We start from the raw sequence: 14,447 nt of genomic DNA on the forward strand, positions 1-14,447 counted from the left end.
TTATTTTAAAACAAATGATTTCCACAAAGCTGCATGAGGTTGTTGACAGATTCGTCAGATACTGCAGTCCCTGATGGAGACACAGGCCAGTGAGGAAGATCTTTCATGCATCAAAACATGTCATCATCATCATCATCATCATCAGCACACTTCAACTGACGATCGTTATATCACCTAACTTGTGACTCAAACTGTAACATTCCATTTGAATCAAACTCATTAGCTACAAACGTAGTTTTGCAATACAAAGCAAGATATTAACAAAATCAAGGTTTTCTCACAGATAAACATAAATCTTAAAGAACTCGGGATATTAAATCTTACTCTGTCTCCACTACTTTCTTTCACCTTTAGTTAAGGTCAACCTGAATATTTAATAAGAAAAGATAGAGGACTTAAAGTTGTGATGAAGCGGAAGTGGCAACAGATATTTTGTTCCATAATTGTCATGCACCCAAAATAATAATAATGTATTAAAAAAATATATTTAGGTTGGGGACTTAGTTATATGCACTGGTTGCTGACCGGATTTTAAGATGTGAGTGCTTTGTTCTCAAAAAAGAATGCAGATGAACTTGACTTTGCAGTGGCAAGAAGTCTGACATACGTCACCAGAAAGATGTTTGTTATTTTCACTGGAGGATCCAGTTGTGACATTTTGATTAAACATTAAAATCAAATAATAATAATAATAATAATAATTAAAATGCATGCATTAAAGAACTGTTGACCTATAATATGCATTTAGAAAACAGACAGGGTGATAGACAAAGATAAAGTCAGCATAAATTCAGTGGATTAATAATTGCATTACCTTTACTACTGGCTAGAACACAGGATAACCTAAACAAGGCTAAAATATCTAAATAAGAGTTATCAGCGGGAAGGGGACGTTTTCGGAACTCATTTCATGTTGACTTTATGTAAGAGTCTCTCAGTATAGAATACTAGAGAACATTAGTCCACGTCTAATATCATCATTAATATCTACTAAGATCATCATAAAAACTTCCTCTGGGTAGGCTACTACGGTTATGACAAACAGAACATGTAGTTAACGAAACAGGAGCTATCAAACAAACTAGTTCATTGTATTCATTCTCTCTACCGCGATTGATACAGAAACCGTTTATGAATATCGCCTTTTTGCTCTCTGTTCTGTCTTTTTGGATTACTCACTATTGTTTTCTCCGTAGTCCCCTCGTCCTAGTGACTGCAGACTTTGTAAATTCACTTAGCTAATTGATTTCAGCAGGAATCAGGTTGTTGACTGTCATGTGATTGTACAAGCTTGGTCTTGTTAAGAACCGCGAGCCTCGGTCGGAACTGCAGTGCCAGAGCCAGAGCACAGGCGATGAGAGGCCGCTTCGCTGTCAATCATACGATGTGCTGGCTGTCAATCTAATGTGACCACGCCCTCATGTCAGCTATGACCACACCCTCAAGTCCAAGATGAAGTCTGTAGCACAGAAAGACGGCCAGTACAAACTAACTAACTCATATAATTTATTATATAAGTCTTGTAGCCTTTAAATAACTTGAATATGGCTGAAGAAGTGCTAATTCTTAGTCCAGGCAAAATAACATTGGTAAGTATCCTATTTAATCACTAACAGTTTTAAATGTGTCATTCTTTCTTTTAAATAGAAATATAACTTATTTATGTTCGTCTAGTTGTCTTATCATTCAATTAAACCGTATTATTGATCGGATCGCCATCTACAGATCTTCCGTTGTAGTGAATTTAAAAATAATATCTCAGATGGTAGCCTACTTCATTAAAGTTTAATTTTAGTACGCTGTTGAAGTTTGGTTGATGAAGGTTTTGTAATAATAGCTTATAATAATAAGAGGTTTTTCTAATATCAATAATATGAATGCAATATTTAATGTCAAATTTACTTATGTACGTAAAAGGCATTAAGATTATGTCACAAGCCATTTTCGCAGCATTTTCCCTCACGTGTAGCACTAGCATAAGCAACTGTATCTGACCACTTAGTGGGACAAATTAAGTTTTCCACTCATGATCTGAAGTGTAAAACCAGTGAAGTCACACCATGAGAAAGATATTCTCTCCTCTAGTTACTTGAAATATTTCTACAGCATTTTAAGATAATTAGAATCGAATAGAATAGAATGTTTATAAATATACAGATTAAATATGTTTATAAAATTAAATACATATATATATATATATATATATATATATATATATATATATATATATATATATATACATATATATACATATATATACATATATATACATATATATATATATATATATATATATATATATATATATATATATAAACAACAGAGATAGCGTGTCACGTTAAGGGTCGGGGTCGGGGTCGGTGGTTAAGGAAAATGATAGTGTACTGGCCATAAATATTTTCTCCTTTTTTTTTTTATAGCATCTTACCTCATCTCTGCTGGCAGTGGCTTTCCTTACCTCCTTTGGTAGCTCAGTGCTGTATGGCTACAACCTAGCTGTGGTCAATTCTCCTGCTGGGGTAAGAGCTCATTGTCACACTCAGTACCTTGATCGCCAAAACTGCTCATCAAAACAAGCAACCAGTAGATAACATTGCCAATTTACTGTATTTCCATTCATCAAAAAAGTTTCTTAAAAGTGGCTTCCGGCAGAGGCATGCATGCCGGGCTCGAGGAAGAAATAAACAAAGTGGCCTGAACAGAGGCTCTCCTGATGCAAGATCACAGGGAATTCTATGTGCATTCTTGTTGTAAAAGTGTTATTGATTTATTTATATATGGTACTTACTATTTATACATTAGATTTATGTAAATAAATCATAATTTTAACCAGAGAGCATTGCGGTTTGCCCAGCATAATGATATGGGACAAAAAGCGAAACTTAGCTTTAGACTTTTTCCATAAACTTGAAGAAACAAAGTATTAAAGCCTTATTTTCATCTTTGTAGAAGAGTCAGTTAGATGTTATTTGTTATCTAGTCTTGTCAGGCATTGTGTGCTGCAGTGGTTGCCTCTAGCAGCTCTTCATGTATATAAGTAGGGACCTATTTGCCCTGCCCCATTAGCCTGTTAATGATGAAAATATGAAAATGTTCCTGTCTGGTCTTCTGAATGGCTGTTATATACCCTACTTAAGTGGCTTTGTTTTGCTTTGTTTTGTTTTTCTTGGAACATCATGTGCTAAGAAAGAGTATACAAAAAAATCAAATTTTTTTTCTCTAAGCAGAAGCTCAATCAATATTATCAGTAATCAATATTTTCTTTCTTTTATTTTTTTGTAAACTCTGTTTTAGTTCAGTTGAATTTTTTTGTTGAGTAAATTGAAAGACTACATTAAGAGTTTCCAAAGCCTGTTAAATGATATTGCAGTGCTCCAGCTTAAGTTTAGAATAGAAAAGAAAGGTACTGTACATAAGTTAATTAAATTAAATTAAATTAGACTGTGATCTTAAAGTATACAGGCAATTGAGAGAGTGAGTTGCATATAAAGAAAGAGATAGAGAAGAGCTTGCAACGTGTTTCACTGAATAGATGCTTCGAGACTTGAAGAAATATGAAAACTTGTACAATAAAAAATTTTAAATTGGGAATGGCTATTAATGCTTTCCCTTGTGTTCATGTATTAAACAAAATATAAAAAAGTTAATTATATATATATATATTTCAATCCATTTCCCTGTCACTCACAGTACATTAAAGACTTCTATAACCATACAGTGGTAAGTCGCAATGGAACTGGATTTAATGAGGAAGCCCTAACGCTCATGTATTCACTCACCGTTTCTGTGTTTGCGATTGGAGGCCTGATCGGCTCTTTGATGGTGGGCACTCTGGTCACCAAATTTGGAAGGTAAGTCAGAAGGAGACCCATAACATCTGGCTTGGTGTGGTCACTCTGCCAGGAATTCCTCTGAGTGTCAAGGCCACTGAGGTAGATTCTTCCTCATCTGTCACCTCACCTGACCTCTCTGACCGCACTGAATGACTTTGCCTTTGCCTTGTAAATGGCCTTGTTTGCACTCTGAAAATAGGAGGCATTTTGTTCTGTCCAGTTAGCTGCAATCGTCTTTGTTGGTGATTAGTTCAAGTAAAAATAAAAATACCATAATGTATTTACCCTCATGTGGTTCCAAAGCTGTATGACTATCTTTCTTCCATGTAACATTTAAGAATACATTTTATATTTCAATAGCATATTATTGTATACAAGACCACTTTGTAACTGTGTGCAATTCTTAACCATATCTTAATCTTACACTTCTGTTCTGTACTCTCCAAGGAATCAGGAAGTACACCTGTCTAGTCTGTTCTTAGTGTCTATGAGTGGTGCCACAAGATTCGACTGCAGACATTTAAATGCAAATGAAAGACGATGATTCATGACCCTATTTATTGTTCTAATCAATTTCAATCCAGCTAAATGTTTTATAGCAGTAAGGTGATCATAACGCTGCACACGATGCAGGCGTCTGTAAATCAGGGGGAAAGTTAACAACTTGAAAGAACTAATCAAGGAATGCAGCTATATCACCCAGCAGCACTGTCATGGAACATCAGTTATCTGGTTTTGATAGTTAAACTCCCAGGTGACCGGCTATCGAGCATGACTGTCCTAGCTTAATGAGCAGTGCCAGGGCAGAACTTCACAGTGTTTGCTTTTGCAGGAAAGGTACAGTGGTCAACTCCACTGTACTGGTGTTCATAGCGGGATCTGTCATGGGGTTGAGAACGATCTGCAGTTCACCCGAAATGGTCATCTTCTGTCGTTTTATAACAGGAATACATTCAGGTATGTCCCAACTAAAAAATAAGGAGGTATAGCAAAGTAAGATTTGACATGAACAGACTCTGACATGCGTTCCTCATCTCCAACTTGTAGGTATCTCTCTCAGCGTGGTGCCCATGTACCTGGGAGAGATTGCTCCTAAAAACCTGAGAGGCTTCCTGGGGCTCATGCCCAGCATTTTCATTTGTGCTGGGGTTTTCTCAGCTCAAGTCTTGGGCTTGCATGAACTTTTGGGAAAGGTACAACAGGGAACTTTTCATCAATGTTCAATTTAACATTATACAATTACATTGCTCTTCTATTTTTAGAATAGTTATGAAACCGAGTTCAGTATCTAGTGCTGTTTTGTTTGACAGGAGGAGCACTGGCCCCTGTTTCTGTCTCTTGTGGTCGTCCCCACCTTTATCCAGCTGATGCTGTTACCTTGGTTTCCAGAAAGCCCTCGCTAGCTGTCGATTGAGAAGCACAATGTTCATACCACTATCACCGGTAAGAGTCAAACTACCTCTGACTTAGAATTTGAACCATTTTAGGTATGTTTCTAAAACCATCCAAACATCAAATCTACCATGTGTTTTTTTTTTAAATGATACAGTATATGCTAAAGATCTTATTTTATTAATCTATAGTTTTGTCTTGGTTGTCAGTAAAATTATTTTTATACATCATTTAAAAAGAATAACATATTTTTACACCATTGGCAATTGTCTTTGTTTTAAGCATAAATATTTATTTTTTTATAATATAATATATTTACATTTATGTATAATATAAATTATAGTGCTGTCAAATGATTCATTGCAATTAATCGCATCCAAAATGTTTCCAAATGCATCCAAAATCCAAAAAAGTTTTTTAAAGAATAATATGTGTTTATACTGTGTTTATTTATAATATATATATAAATATGCACACATGCATTTATATATTTAAGAAATATATTATTGTATATTAAATATATTTATTTATAATATAAATATTATATTAATATAAATATAAACATGTAAATCCATGTAAATATCTTCAAAATATATAATGTGTGTGTTTATTTATATACATAATGAATATACACAGCTCACACAAATATATTATGCATACAAAAACTTGTATTTGTACGTGATTAATCGTAACTAATCATTTTACAGCACTTGTGTGTGGACTGTACATGAATGGGTGTATTTATATATATACATATAAATATACACAGTATAAAGACACATATATTATGTAAACACATACTTTTAATTTGGATGTAATTAATTGCAAAAATAAAAGGAAAACATTTAAACTAATGGAATAAAATAAACTTAATCAGCAAATTCTCAGGCTTTTATCTTGTGCAGTTTTCTCTCTCAAATTTAAATGTATGAATAATTAGAAATATTTACTAGAAATCAAGACAAAGATATTGTATTTATAGCCACACATTCATTCTTTGACATGTAGGAGAGTAATCATTGCCATGAACTAGGTGTTATTTGTTTTAGTTAGTTTATGGGTAATGCTTGAATTAGGTATGAGGTAATTGTATTGGAAGGATATGGCAAAGTGATAAAAAAGGCATCTCATTTAAAAAACTTTATCAGCTGACCCCTGATGTAGATAAAGATTAAACCAACAGTTTATGTTCTCTTTGTTGGCGCAGCCTTGAAATGGTACAGAGCCAAATGTAACATCCAGGCAGAGATCGAGGAGATGCAGGAAGAGCAACGCTCTCTGTCCTCAGTGGAGACCGTGTCTGTCTGGCAGCTGTTACTGGACCACACTGTTCGCTGGCAGGTCCTATCCGTGGTGGTCATCAACATCGGTATGCAGCTGTCTGGCATTGATGCGGTAAGGTTAACATATAGAGCTGACTACACATGTTTTTAGATTTGAGTTTTGAGTCCTTTGTAATGAAAAGGAAATTATATGAACACGGTGAACAGTGATGAGATGTGGGTATGGTGAGTATTTAGCTTCTAAATCCTTACAAGATTTCTTCCAACATCAAATAAACAGCAGGTAACCAAAGTGGTTTTAACCTGCACAGCAGAGCATTGGCTATGTGTTTGAATTTAAAGTGGCTCTCATTTCTTTATTCTTCAGGAAGTGTTTTACATTCTTGAAATAGTTCTTTAACTTGAGATGAATTATTCAGGACAGAACTGACAGAAACCTAACATTTTATCCTTTCAGAGCTTAACAAATTACAGTCTTTTTAAAGTGTTTATGCAGTCTAATTTGCACAACCCTTCTATAGTGATAAATAAAGACTATTATTCAAGCAAATTAGAAGTATTTTTTTAATTGTCACATCGTTAAGATGATGATTATAGTCATTTGACAGATCTTTTTTGATCTTGTAACACTCCCTCAAAATCAGAACTAACAATTTAACAATTAGCTTGTGATTACAAAAAAAGAGTATTATTTTTCCCCCGAATAGTAGTTTGATGGTATTGTTTAAGTTAGACCTATCAGCTGACACCATTATTTCATATTTGCTACTGTCGTGCTCTTATACGGCTTCTATATTATGATCAGAATCATGAATAAGAATTCTGATGCATCTCTGCAAATACACACCATGCTATTAAATATATTCTCCGAAAGAAACTTTGCAAATGTTTCTAGCATCACATTAAAATGTTTTATCAGTATAACAGACTGTGTATATATTAGATTTGTTTTTGTTTTTCTATAGAAATGTTATATTAATTGTAATAAATAATTCTTTAAGTAATAATGAGGATAAAGACAGATAGAGAGCTCATTACCATTACATGCCCAAAGCTCAGCAGAATTCAAACAGCCATCATTCACAAAGGTCTACATATTCCCCACTCCTTGCTTGTTGTTCATTTATTCATTCATTCGATGTGGGCTAATATGACAATGCTTTGTTACTGAAAACTCTCAGCTCTGTTTACCACATGACATTCTGCAGAATTCCACAGATTATGCCGCAAAAATGAGGAAAAATATCAGCAATTTCTATTTTTGTCATGTCTTGACCCCGTCTAATTTCCACAACCATCAACAGAACAATAAACGAAAGCCATTATCTCAGTGGTGATTCATCAGTTTAATTCATTTATAGCCATTGACATTGATTCAATGAATTCAGAAAAAAAATAATAATAATAATAATTTGAGGGGTGCCAGAACATGACAATGTTTGTGACTTACATTATTCAGCTGGTCTTTACTGAGATTGTTTTAAAATAAACAAAAAACTTTTTACTTGCTGGACAAGAAAACAGCATTTCCTTACAATCTTATCTGGGTACAAAGCTGAAAGCATCTTAATAAATATGTAAAAAATAAAAAAATAAACTCTTTTGAGCTGCTGATGTCAAATCCAAGCAGGACTATCCATGTCTGCCCTGTGGGGTTTTGATATCAAATCTGATTATTAAATGACATTGACTGTAGGGCCCTTAGGTGGCAGGTGACCCTGAGAGCGTCTGTGTGTGTGTGTTCAGTGTAAATGGGGCTGACAGGTGGTGAGTCTTGGCTGACTTCAGCATGAGCAGCAGGAGAGAGGCAGGCCGTGTGTGTCCTCTACAGTCCCAGCAGCTCTCAAACCGTCTGTGTTCCCTCTGATTACCCCCCTGCCTAACCTCACACACAGCCCTCCAGCTCTCAAATTGAATCTGAAGTGTTGTACGCCGTAACCGCTCGTAGTCACGATATGCCACCTGTACAAGCCAAAATCACTATCCTTTCGCTCTTCTCCCCAGATCTGGTTTTACACCAACGACATCTTTGAGAACGCTGGGATCCCGACCCCTGAGATCCAGTACACGACTGTGGGAACTGGAGCAATAGAGATCATTGCAGGCCTCATTGGGGTGAGTTTTCATATTCCACCGATTCTTCCGCAGAGTCGAATGCGAAAATTGTCTGTTTCAATTATTGATAGTGGTAAAAGACTACCTGAAAGGGTTATATAGTGACTTAAAATAGTTTATTAGACATCACTTGGTCTATTACTTCACTAGAGTTGCTACATTTGAGGAAGGGCGTCTCTTCATATCTCAATCATTTTCATTTAGCTTTGCCCTCAATCTTTCCCAGCGCACATTGTGTATTTTTCTGCTGTGACACACATAAAAATCACTGTATAAGATGAGCGTTAGAGAGACTGATGTGTCTTGTTTTTGCTGTCTCCTTTCTTGGGTTACATCTCAGAGCTGTAATGAAGGCCAGATACACTCGCTCTCTCCCAGTTGTGTCGCTTAGCCGGGATTTAGTGATGCACCAGCAGCAAGCGGAGAGAAAGAGGCACGCTGTTAGTCAGAAGAACTCATTGCTGTCAGTGTCAATTGGCCCTCACTCGGGAGGCGAATGGCACACGAGAGGAAGGCTAGAGATTGGTTATAAAATTACAGCTATTCATTCTTATGTCAGCTTCACCCGCCTTTAAGTCAACAGTGCAGAGCTTTGGCGCTCAATTTTAGCAGCACTTAATGAAAAAACAAGGTTCCACTTTATGCTTCTGCGACATTTGCTTTCAAGAAAGCACCGAAAGTCTTCCTTTCAAGACAGCGGTTACTAATTAATCTGATCAAGACAAAAAGGCAGTGCCTATTGTGCAAATCCACATTGCATGTCTTGTTTTTCATTCAGTGTTTCACCATCGAGCGTCTCGGGTGAAGGCCATTGATAATCGGAGGTTTTGGTGTCATGGGAATGTGTTGTGCTGGGATAACACTGTCTCTCATTCTTTAAGTAAGTGAAATATAGTTCAAAAAGTGAAAAATACTTCAATCTAACTTTAAATAAATGTTAATAGCACTGCTCATTGAAATGACTGCTGTCAAAATTTGGACAATTTCGTTTTTTTTCCGCCTTTTATTGCTATCACTTTTCAGGCACATGTGCCTTTCATGAAGTATGCGAGTGTGGGGTGTGTGGTTGGAATCATTGCTGGATTCTGCATCGGGCCGGGTGAGTTTCTTTGTGTTTGTCACTCTTTCTTCTTCTCTTAATCTATTTATTAAAGTGGTCTGCATGGCTGCATCACTTTCACTCATGCTTAGGCACATTCAGTAGAGCACTGCTTCAATTAGATGAGTAGAGGTCTGCTCCTTGACCCTGAAGTCCCAGATGACTCCCTCAAATAGTGAAATAGCGACACCTGGGGGTAGAACCTCAGTATTTCTTAAAGCACAATGTTTTTGTCATAGGTGTATTCATTTTACAAACACATATTATATTTTGCATTTATTTAGTATATTCTTATTTTATTTGTTCAGAATAGTGCTATATATTTATTATTTGTATAATTATTTAAAATAACTGTTTTATTTCAATCTCATTTACTTCAAAATGTTAATGTATGTAAATGTATTATATAACAATTTTACACTTTTTTTCTGAGCACGTAATCAGAAGCTACATTGTAAAAATACAGATTTATGAGGTTTATTAGTTTACACAAAAATATAATATGTTACATATACGATTGATGAAACAGTTTTTTTATGATGAAACGTTTGGTAATACTTAGACAGGACTGAGAACAGGATACAGAAATCAAATGCATCTTGAAAAAACTGCATTCAATTGAAAGAGTGAGGAGAAAATTGTGACGTTTTAAAGAGTTTCAAAGATTAAAGTATGGAAGTTGTATGAAAGAATGTGCTTCCCTCTATTAGTGCTGCATGAGAATTAGACTCATAGTTTATGCACACATTAAGAGCAGAGAGGAGTCGCTCTGTTAAAGTGATGAATTAGACTACAATTGCTTTACTGAGTTGATGCATTATCCAACCCAACTCCAAAATCTATAATTCATTCTCAGGCCCCAGTCTCAATCGGTGTAATTACATCTTTAATTAGGATTTTTTTATGGCTCATTGTTCATAAACAATGATGAATATGGCTTTTTAAGACAAAATCCTGCTTGAACAATGAATTGCAAGCAGAGCTCCTTATCAATTTAACTGCAGCACGCCTCCTGCTGCAATTATCACGCACAAATAATGAAGCCATCGCTTGGCTTGTTCCTGAATTCATTACATTTGAAATAACACCTTGTGCCTCCTTATTTTTCACTTGTAACCAAAAGGGATTAGAACTTAAGCAGTGGAACAATCTCTGCTTCTTGCATATTGAGATAACGAGCTTTTCATAAAGCTAGTTTATTATCCACCCTCCAAGAACTGTTGCACTACAGAAGAGCAATGCATAGATGCATGTGCATAAAATTATCTATCATAATATGCACTTATATAAGTTTTATTTGGCTAAAATAATAGGACCACTCTAGGTTTCGCAGCACTTTTTCTCTGATATGTAATTAAACATGAAAAATAAACACAGGATGCCATTGGTATGGATATGTCTGTTTTGTAGCGGGTGTTCCGTTCCTGATCACAGCTGAGCTCTTCAAGCAATCCCATCGACCTGCTGCATACACCGTGGGAGGATCTCTTAACTGGATGTCTAACTTCACCATCGGCTTCATCTTTCCGTTCCTTCAGGTATCATATCACTTCAATGCAGTTAAAGATATAGGAACACAGAGCATAAGTATCCGTTTTCCAGGACTGCGGTTGCCTTATGTTGGAAACATCTGTCAAAGTCAATCATTTGTGAAATTCAATCATTTTCATTTAATTCAGCTGTTTTAAAAAGTAATAACTTAGTTTGCGTTCCATTCTGTTTCTCTGCTACAGATGTCTGCTGGGTCCTACTGCTATCTGGTGTTCTGTGTCATATGCCTGTCAGTGGCCATCTACGTGCACTTTGTGATTCCAGAAACTAAAAACAAGACGTTTGTAGAGATTGGTCACATGTTTGCTACAAAAGAGGCTGTGGAAGAGAGCCAGGCCCTCACTCACCCTGACCAGCTCAAACTGAAAAAGATGAATGGATACGGCTCCCTGGAAAATGGTTCACTTGAATTCGACAGCTCTTCCTCCTGTCCTTAAACCTTCAGAATTACAGTATATCAGTTATCATCTATGTAGGCTATTCAAGTGAATCTTACTTTTGTGCGCAGTCGACTCCGAATAACAGAAGGTCTGTTTTTTCCTTAGTCACAGAACATGAGATGAAATTAGTTTTCACAATTACATTTCATTTTATAATGATGCTTATACACCCATAGCTTTGTATTACTTTGGATGCAAGAACAGTGCCATATACATGTGTTGCCACGTGTATATTGTTATTGAGAAATTACTTTTTTTTCACTATTTGTTTAATGAACGAAATTCCTCCATGTATATAGATCTTAAACATATTTCTATCATTACGAGAGTATATATGTGGTTGCAGCGATCTCTTATTATTGTGAGTGTTAAATGGCACTGGATCATTTAGAAAAGCTCATGTGCTAACGTGCCACCTTATTAGACTTTAGGCTGAGATCAAACTTGATATTTTGAATATTTCATTGCTTTTTGAGAAATTCAGTGATTTTATTTACAGACATTTTGAACACTGCTACAGTATATCTGTAAATTTGTATTAGTACATATACACTACCATTCAAACGTTTGGGTTAAGTAAGTTTTATATATATATATATATATATATATATATATATATATATATATATATATAGATAGATAGATAGATAGATAGATAGATAGATAGATAGATAGATAGATAGATAGATAGATAGATAGATAAATTTATACTTTTATTCAGCATGGATGCAATACATGGATCTAAACTGAAATTAAATGCATTTAGAATGTTACCAAAATGTCTATTTTAAATGATGTTCTTTGAACTTTCCATTAATAAATAATATTGAAAAATAACAAAAATATTAAGCAGAACATTCATTTTCAACATCAATAATAAGAAATGTTACTTGAGCACCAAATTAGCATGTTAGAATGATTTCTGAATTATCATGTGACACTGAAGACTGGACTTATGACTGCTGAAAATTCAGCTTTGCCACCAGAGAGAAGAAAAAAGTAGTTGTAATAATATATATATATATATATATATATATATATATATATATATATATATATATATATATATATACACGTGTGTATATTAACTCATACATTTTATATATATATAACCATTTAAAAATCTTACCGACCTAAAACTTTTGAATGGAAGTGTATTAAGGTATATGTTCTTTTCATAAAAAGATCTTGTATATTATCTATATATTATCCGTATATTACATTTGAGTATCAATCTAATTTATATGGATATTTATAACTATATTTGACCTCACATATACTCAAATTATTTTTTTAAGTATTCAGACCTTTAAAACAAACCAAATAAAAGTGTTTAAAATTTTAAAATTTAAAGTTTAAAATTTTGTTCTCATTTGTAAGTCGCTTTGGATAAAAGCGTCTGCTAAATGATTAAATGTAAATGTAAATGTAAATGTAAAATAAACCGGTGGTAACCCATTTTTGAGAACATCAGGGTGCGGTGTGAAAAAAAGCTTAGAAAGCAGGAACTGAGTACAGACACTGTTGGTTCCTGCCAAAGAGCGCCATTGCCAGTCAGAGAAGAGCTTCATTAACTCACTGAAGAGGCAGATTTAATGCTTAATTAAAGAGAAGAGTCTCTCACCTCCCCTATGGATACCAAACAGCTGTATGGCAATTTATATTCAGATACACATTTGAGACTCACCTTTAATACAGTGCCCTTGGAGGGTACTGCATTACTGCATTTGAGGTATGAATCAGATTATTGATATGTATCTATACAGAGAGCTATGTGCATGTACTGTGTTGTCTTTTTCTCTGTTATCCCAGGCCTATGTGAGTATGAATGGGTTTCTCGGGTCTATCAAGCCCCTGGGCTGTGCTCTCCATCTGTGTGAGCCTCTCCAGATCTCCCCAGAAGAGACCCACACAGACTAATGATATCATGCGCCTGCGTCTCCCGCTCCAAGAAGAGAAATTGTGAGCTGAATTGTGTCTGGTTTTCTGTTTGGTCAGTCTTCAAACACCGAGCTCAAGGTCACTGGTTAAAGGGATCTCGATGAGCCATTATGCACATCTGTTCTCTCCCAGTTCATTTGAAGAGAAATTACAGTGCCGGCAACTGCCTCTTCTTCTTTTTTTTGTTCTTTTTTTTTTACTAAACAATTTTCTGCTGTTTTAATTCAAATGCTATTTTAATGTCATTTTATATTTTTAAATAATTTGTGCACAATGTAAACTAAAGTTTTAGATTTCAGATTAATCTCAGACAGAATTCACTGTCTGCCTGTCTGTGTCATCTCTTTCTCTCTAGGTGGGTAGGGTGGGCCAAGCTTATGATTGGGTGGTCCAGGTGCGCCATGGCCCTGTTGATCCAGGTCTGTTTTATTTCCCAAAAGGCAGAGCTTCACTATTTTCCAATGATTTGACTGAAGAACCTGCACCACTGACTGCAGATAGTACTGACATTTTGCCTTCTATGCACTGATTGGAGATCGGGAGCACAGATAATACCAGCTGAATCTAGTTTTGCAGAATAAAGTCATAACCCACCCTGCGCAGCTCTAAATATGGCAGCTCATATTTCACTGTGAATTGAATCCTCTGATGGAATGAGTGGCTGTGTCCTGTAGGTCAGCAGGAGGAGAGGATGCTGGTCTCATTAGCAGCAGAGGAATCTTCTGTCGGCCCAACACAACACCTGTCACCACAGGCTCAACACTACCCTCTGCTGTCCGGAGAAGGAAGACTA

General features: G+C 35.5%; 1 pseudogene; it reads left to right on the forward strand.

Moving 5' to 3' along the window:
• Nucleotides 1–6,281: 6,281 nt before the first annotated feature.
• Nucleotides 6,282–11,997, forward strand: LOC113077519 (solute carrier family 2, facilitated glucose transporter member 9-like; annotated as a pseudogene).
• The last annotated feature ends 2,450 nt before the right edge of the window (nucleotides 11,998–14,447 follow it).

This window comes from Carassius auratus, unplaced genomic scaffold (assembly GCF_003368295.1).
Source record: "Carassius auratus strain Wakin unplaced genomic scaffold, ASM336829v1 scaf_tig00022772, whole genome shotgun sequence".
Classification (NCBI taxonomy): Eukaryota; Metazoa; Chordata; class Actinopteri; order Cypriniformes; family Cyprinidae; genus Carassius; species Carassius auratus.